Genomic DNA, 8446 nt, shown 5'->3' on the forward strand with positions numbered 1-8446 from the left:
TAAGTGTTTCCATCCACAGCTTCCTGAGAAGCTAACCCCATTTTCAATATAAAACATGCTGATTAAAATTCAAACAATCACAAACAAGTATTCTCAAACTAAATGCAATAAGCATAAAATAAAAAAGAAGGACTGGGTTGCCTCCGAGCAACCGCTCGTTTAACGTCATTAGCTTGATGCATCTTACTTTATGATTCTTGTAAGTATAGAACGGTGGTTAATCTTTCAATGGTTCCACCATGGTACAACTTTAACCTCTTGCCATTCACTACCCAAGTTCTATCTGGAGTCTTGGATTGAGGGTCACACAGCTTTACTACTCCATATGGTCTGACTTCCTTGATGGTTAATGGTTCGGACCATTTAGATTTGAGCTTACTGGGAAATAGTTTCAGCCTTGAATTGAACAGCAACACCTGTTTTCCTAGATGGAAGTCCTTCTTTAGCAGCTTTTTATCATGATAGTGATGAGGACAACGCAAGGAATAAGGGCAAGGAACCTTTAGAAGGACTTGGAGGACCTATGGCAAGGGCTAGAACAAAGAAGGCCAAGGAAGCTCTTCAACAAGTATTAACCATGCTATTTGAATTTAGGCCCAAGTTACAAGTGGAGAAGCTTCGGATTGTTAATTGCACCATGTTCCAAGAAGAGTAGAGGGTGCCACTTTTGTTGAGTGGTTTTATTAGCATTTTGTTAGTTGAAATAAAGGCCCAAACTTGTGTTTAAGTGGCTGTCAATTCTCTTGGGATTTGCACCACCTATGGGCTTGTTTTAATTTAAATAAATTAAGGTTTAATAAGGTGAAAACTCTAGGATTGTGGCTGCCTCTTGGCTGACCAAGGAGTTGCACAATTTTCCATATGTTTATGTGTCTTAATTCTAGTTTTAATTAGGTATAATGACACCATCAATTGTTGTTATCAATTCTAGTTTTAATTAGGTTTAATGACACCATCAATTGTTGTTATTGGTGATCATTTCACTTGTGTAACCAACTTGATGTCATTCCTATTTATAGGCTGCACATTTTCTAAAAAAATAGACCTTGAATTTGAGTTTTAATCACCTTCTAAAGTGTGAGAGTGAATCTCCTTAGTTACTTGAGTGATTCAAGAAATTGGTTTATCAAGGAACATCACCTTGTGTGTGGCACCAATTCCGGAGGAGTGATTCTTCCAACCCCCTTCTTCATTCTCCTTCTTCATCTTTCTAAACCTTCATTCTTTAATCCTACTTGAACACCATTGTTATTATCTTCATTTTCCATCCAAACACATTCAAACTTTGAACCAAATACCTTACATTCAACCCTCCATAAACTTGTCACTTTCTCTCTTGTTCAATAAATTTCATAAAAAAAGAAAGAAAAACCTTTGAAGATCCATCTTCAACCCTTGTGCAAATGGGTTTACATCAGATAGGCTTTGACCCTCTCTTTATACAGCCTTGAGGATTCATATGCAGTCAGTCTCATTTCTTCCAATTCCAAGAGTTGTAGCTTTCTTCGCTCTCTGGATGCAGCTTCATCAAAATTCAGAAATTTTAAGGCCCAGTATGCCTTATGCTCCATTTCCACTGGTAGGTGGCAAGATTTGCCATAAACCAGTTGGAATGGGGATAGGCCTATAGGAGTCTTGAATGTAGTTTGATATGCCCACAACGCGTCATCCAGTTTAAGTGACCAATCCTTTCGAGTCGAAGTCACTGTCTTTTCTAAGATCTTCTTTAATTCCCTATTAGACACTTCAGCTTGACCATTGGTTTGAGGATGGTAAGGTGATGCTACCTTATGTGTTACATTGTAATGCCTCAACACTCTCTGCAGCTGATCATTGCAAAAATGAGTTCCTCCATCACTGGTTATTATCCTAGGCACCCCAAACCGAGCAAAGATATTTTTCTTCAAGAATTTAACTACGGTCTTGGCATCATTCTTTGGGGAAGCCACTGCTTCAACCCATTTAGACACATAATCTACAACTACCAAGATATATTCATTGCCAAAGGATGAAGGAAAGGGACCTACAAAGTCTATTCTCCAACAATCAAAGACTTCAACCTCCATAATATTCTGCAGAGGCATTTCATTTCTTGTAGAAATCCCTCCCATCCTCTGACATTGATCATATTTCAACACATGCAGGTGAGCATCCTTGAATAATGTTGGCCAAAAAAACCCAGATTGTAGGACCTTGGTTGTTGTCTTATCTCCACCATAATGGCCGCCACATGGTGAGTTGTGACAATGCCATAATATGTTCTTGGCCTCCTCCTTTGTCACACATCTTCTGAGAAGATTGTCAGCTCCTATCTTGAACAAGTATGGATCATCCCATATGTAAAATCGAGCATCATGAAGGAATTTATTCCTTTGCTGCCAAGTCAGGTCCTTCGGAATGATTCCCGCTGCTTTGAAGTTGGCCAAATCACCAAACCAAGGTCTTTCATTCACCATGAACATGGATTCATCAGGGAATTCATCTCTGATTTATGCTTCTTTTGAAGTGACTTCCTCATTAACCAATCATGATAAGTGGTCCGCTACAACATTTTCAAATCCTTTTTTATCTCGGATAACCAAATCAAATTCTTGAAGCAACATAATCCATCTTATCAGTCGAGGTTTAGAATCAGCCTTGTTGAGAAAATATTTAATTGCTGCATGATCAGTGTAAATGATGACTTTTGATCCCACCAAGTAAGATCTGAATTTTTCAAGTGCATAGACAATTGCTAACATTTCTTTCTTGGTGGTAGCATAATTGATTGCAAAAATGGGTTCCTTGATCACTAACGATTGCTTTAGGTACTCCAAACCTGCAAAACAGATTAGATCTGACAAAATCGGCAACAACCTTAGCATCATTAGTTCTAGTGGGCTTGGCTTGCACCCATTTTGAAACATAGTCAACTGCAAGGAGAATGTAAACATAACCAAAAGAGACAGGAAAAGGGCCCATGAAATCCATACCCCAGACATCAAACACCTCACAGAATAGCATAGGTTGCTGAGGCATTTGTTGTCGCCATGTAAGTGTACTTCCTGCTCTCTGACACTGCTCACAAGTGCTGCAAATCTTCCACGCATCCTTAAAGATGGTGGGCCAATAAAAGCCACAATCAAGCACTTTGCGAGTTGTCCTTTGAACACCCAGATGACCTCCCGGTGCGGAAGAATGACAAAACTGCAGGACTGAGTCACTCTCATGATCTGGAATGCACCGTCTAATGACCTGATGATCACTGCACAATTTCCACAAGTAGGGGTCATCCCAAATAAAATGCTTAGCATCACTTTTAATTTTATCTTTTTGGGCCTTAGATGCTAAGGGAGGAAAAACAGAAGCAACTAAATAATTGACAATGTTAGCAAACCAGGGAGTAGAAAGAGAATCAGAAATACTATACAGTATATAGAAATGATCATCCGGGAAATCATCCCGAATGGGGGAATCCGCATCAGACACACGTTCAATCCGACTCAAATGATCTGAAACTAAATTTTGTGCTCTGCTCCTATCACGGATCTCCAAGTCAAACTCTTGGAGCCAGAGCATCCATCGGATCAACCTAGGCTTAGAATCAGCCTTCTTCAACAAGTACTTTAGAGCTGCATGGTCAGTATAAACAATAATGCAGGTACCAAGCAAATAAGATTGAAATTTTTCAAGAGCAAAAACTATGGCTAGCAGCTCTTTCTCAGTAGTAGTATAATTCGCTTGGGCAGCATCTAAAGTCCTAGAAGCATAATATATCACCCTGGGCAATTTATCAATTTTCTGAGCAAGGACAACCCCCAATGCATAATTTGATGCGTCACACATAAGCTCAAAAGGGGTTGTACAGTCGGGATCCTGGATGATGGGGGTGGTAGTCAGTGCTCTTTTGAGGCAATCAAAAGCCTCTCTGCATTTATCATTAAAGTCAAACTCCACCTCCTTTTGCAACAAGTTGGATAATGGGAGGGCTACTTTGCTAAAATCTCTTATAAAGCGCTTGTTGAATCCTGCATGACCAAGAAAAGATTGCACATCTCGCACACAAGAAGGGTAAGGCAATTGTGATATAACATAAATTTTTGCAGGATCTACTTCAATGTTCTTATTGGAAATAATGAGGCCTAAAACTATACCTTGCTCAACCATAAAATGACATTTTTCAAAATTTAGAACAAGGTTAGTTTCAATGCATATATTCAAAACCTTTTCCAGACTATCCAAACAGACATCAAAAGAGGATCCATATACAGTGAAATCATGCATAAACACCTCTATGCAATTTTCTAAAAAATCACTGAAAATACTGATCATGCACCGCTGGAAGGTACCAGGGGCATTGCACAGGCCGAAAGGCATCCTCCTATCGGCAAAAGTGTCAAAGGGGCAGGTGAATGTGGTTTTTTCCTGATCCTCAGGAGCAATAGTGATTTGCATATAACCAGAAAAACCATCAAGGAAACAGTAGTGAGATTTACCAGCCAGGCGTTCAAGCATCTAGTCAATGAATGGCAGGAGAAAATGGTCCTTTTTGGTAACCTGGTTCTGCCTCCTATAGCCGATGCAGACTCTCCAACTGTTCTGCACTCGAGTTGGAATCAGCTCCTCCTTCTCATTTTTTATCACGATGAGGCCGGTTTTCTTCGGGACTACCTGGACGGGACTCACCCATTGGCTGTCGGAGATAGGATAAATGATTCTAGCTTGCAAAAGCTTGGTTATCTCCTTCTTCACTACATCAAGAATCACCGGGTTGAGTCTTCTCTGTGGCTGTCTTACTGGTTTAGCTCCATCCTCTAAATTTATTCGATGCATACATGTGGATGGGCTAATACCAGGAATGTCCGCCAGGGTCCAGCCTATAGCCTTCTTATGCTTCTTGAGAACAGATAAAAACTTCTCCTCTTGCTCACCAGCAAGGGATGCAGATATAATTACTGGAAAACTTTTGCTATCATCCAAGTAAGCGTATTTTAAATTTGATGGCAGAGGCTTCAGTTCTGGTGTGGCCGGCTGGATAATGGTAGAAGGAGATGGTTTCTCAGCCTGTACCTCATAAAGAAAGTCAGAGGTATGTGTACTTCTTGAAACATGGTTAGTTCTATCTGACTCTATAAAATCAATCTCAAGAGGTAAAACACCACCAGACATGCAATCAATATCAATTTCAGATGCACTCTCAACATTAAATTCAGATCTATGATCAAGTACAATTTCAGACTCAATGCATGAAGAGTGAGAGGCTTGCAGATTAGAATAAAGATCAGTCATGTATTCATCAACAACATGATCAATTATTTCAGCACAAAATACAGAAAGATCTTCAGATGGGTGTTTCATAGCATCTAGAATATTAAAATGAACAGTTATATCACCAAACTCCATAGATAGTGTGCCTGCATATACATCTATCTTAGTTCTAGCAGTTTTCATAAAGGGTCTGCCTTGAATGATGGGGACTGATCCTTGAGAAAATCCCTCCTCCATATTCAAAATATAAAAATCAACAGGGAAAATCAGTTCACCAACTCTAACTAAGACATCTTCTATGAAACCAGCAGGATAGACAACACTTCTATTAGTTAAATGAATTACCACATCAGTTGACTGTAAGGGACCTAGAGATAGAGAATTAAAAATAGACAGAGGCATAACACTAACAGAAGCTCCTAAATCTAGCATGGCATTGTCAAACTTACTATTCCCTATAATACAAGGTATGCTGAATGTACCTGGATCTTTACATTTTTCAGGGATTTGGGGTACAGATTTACCAATCAATGCGAAGACATTTCTTCCCATGCTAATTTGTTCACTTCCTTTAAGCTTTCGCTTATTAGTGCACAACTCCTTCAAGAATTTAGCATATCTTGGAATTTGCTTTATTGCATCCAGCAGAGGTATGTTTACCTCTACTTTTCTAAATGTTTCCAAGATCTCTTTCTCTGCCTTTTCCATTCTTTTTTGGGAACTGCTCTTGGAGGGAATGGAAGAGGGATATGCTGCTTCTGCAAATCAGAATTACCAGTGGAAGATTCACCTGCACAGAAATTGTTAGGTAACTTACTCTTTAAATTTTTGTCATCATCTTTTTCTGGAGTAGAGTGAAGTTGGGCAGGTTCATTTGCAGATGAGGAAGGTGCTACTATTTGAGGTCCTTGACACTGCTTTCCCGACCTCAATGAAATGGCACTCTCATTTTTGGGATTCTGGACAGATTGAGAAGGCAGCTTGTCAGAATTCTGGGACTGTTGTTGATTTAATTGTGTAGCCAATTTTCCCATCTGGTTAGTTAAGCTTTGAATGGAGGCTCTGGTCTCTTGTTGAAACTGCATGTTTTGCATAGTCATTTGCCTCACAAGTTCTTTGAGGGAAGGTTGCGGAGGAGCCTCAACTTTTTGCTGTTTCTGGGGCTGTTGATGTTGTTGGATTGGTGGAGGAATGTATGGTCTGCTTGGGCCAGCAACATTTTGGAAGGAAGGAGCAGGCTGCTGTTGTTGTTGTTGAGGGCTAGACCATCTGAGATTAAGGTGATTCTTCCATCCGGGATTGTATCTGTTGCTGGAGAGGTCATAATTATTCTGCTGTGGTTGATTTTGTTGTTGAGGTTGAAGAGGTCTATTGTAATTGTTTGCAGCATAAGCTTCAGGCTGCTCAATTGCTCCAGGTTGCTGCATGGAAGGGCAAAGGTCTATGTGGTGGTCGGCAGAGGAGCATAAACCACAGACTCTTGTGACAGGTACAGATTTCTGATTCAAGGCTAGCTGGGTTACCAGGTTAACTAAGGCATCTAGTTTACCTTCAAGCTTCTTGGTTTCAGCTGCTGTAGATGAATTCGTGGCTACTTCATGCACTCCTCTAATGACTATAGCATCATTTCTGGCACTAAACTGTTGGGAGTTGGAAGCCATCTTCTCAATTAAATTTTTGGCTTCAGCAGGGGTCATGTCTCCAAGGGCTCCACCACTGGCAACATCTATCATACTTTTGTCCATGTTACTGAGTCCTTCATAAAAATATTGGAGAAGAAGCTGCTCCGAAATCTGATGGTGAAGGCAACTGGCACATAGTTTTTTAAATCTCTCCCAGTATTGATATAGGCTCTCTCCACTGAGTTGTCTAATACCTGAAATATCCTTTCTGATGGTCGTGGTCTTGGAAGCTGGGAACATTTTTTCTAAGAATACTCTCTTGAGGTCATCCCAGCTCGTGATGGACCTTGGAGCAAGGTAATACAGCCAGTCCTTTGCCACTCCCTCTAAAGAATGAGGAAAAGCCTTCAAAAATATGTGATCCTCTTGGACATCTGGGGGTTTCATGGTGGAGCAGGCAATATGAAATTCTTTCAGATGTTTGTGCAGGTCTTCACCTGCAAGGCCATGAAACTTTGGAAGCAAATGGATCAGTCCAGTTTTAAGAACATATGGGGCATCCTCATCAGGGTATTGGATGCACAAGCTTTCGTAGGTGAAATTAGGTGCAGCCATTTCCCTTAGAATGTGTTTGGATGGAGAAATTTAAAATTCTGAGAGATTTTAAATTCTAAGAATTTCAAATACTTCAATTGAAATTCTTTTATTTTCAAAATTTTGTGTTTGGATAAAAAAATTAAAATTATGAGAATGAAAAAAATGAATGAAAAAAAAAGAAAATATAGTTGATGTGCTAGTTATATGTGTTCCTCTATGCTCACACCCGATCGATATTTTAGGACCTCAGACGGAGAAGACTGTAAGAAAAGAATTTTAATTTCTCACCTTTTAGAAGGAAATTGAAATTCCAGATTTTTAGTTGTTTAAAATTCTGTTTTAAAATTCCAAAATTTTAAATTCTTCATAAAAAGCATTCAAACAATGAATTCTAAATTACAGAAATTCAAATTCTCTGATATATTACTTTCCTCAGTTAAAATTCTCTATCCAAACGCAGTCTTAGAGTCCTCTCTTGGGGTGGAGGTTGTGCCATGTTCTCATAATGTTCAAAATTATAATGCTCAAAATCAGGATGTTCAAAATCACCAATAACAGAATGCACAGACTCACCAGTAATGGAATGCTCAAGATGATCAAAAGGTACAAAATGATGCCTAACTAATCTATGAAATGTCCTATCTATCTCAGGATCAAAGGGTTGTAAGTCAGATGGATTTCCTCTAGTCATACACTACATTCAGCATGCACAACTAGTTGCCTTCTCATGTAAATAAAGGTGTAGGTTTAAACTATAGCTACCCTCAAATGATATCCAAATGACTTGAAATTTTGTGAGAAACCTTATAAAATGATGAGAAGATAGCACATAAAATTTCAAACAAAAATTCAAAGTCTAACTATGGAAGCTAAAAATGGCAGGTTAAGAAAAATAAGTGAATAAACTTGAAAATAAAAACTTTTGACAGAATCACTTTTTTTGGATGATGGAAACCTCAGCCAGCCTATGGCATGCTACC

At 39.2% G+C, this 8446-nt stretch overlaps 1 non-coding gene across 1 annotated transcript; it reads left to right on the forward strand.

Annotated features, from left to right (window-relative positions):
* Positions 1-7038: 7038 nt before the first annotated feature.
* LOC113001027 (small nucleolar RNA R71) lies at positions 7039-7145 on the forward strand. The gene has a single exon (XR_003266358.1). It is a non-coding gene; the product is annotated as a small nucleolar RNA R71 (small nucleolar RNA).
* The last annotated feature ends 1301 nt before the right edge of the window (positions 7146-8446 follow it).

Source organism: Glycine max, unplaced genomic scaffold (genome assembly GCF_000004515.6).
Source record: "Glycine max cultivar Williams 82 unplaced genomic scaffold, Glycine_max_v4.0 scaffold_196, whole genome shotgun sequence".
Classification (NCBI taxonomy): Eukaryota; Viridiplantae; Streptophyta; class Magnoliopsida; order Fabales; family Fabaceae; genus Glycine; species Glycine max.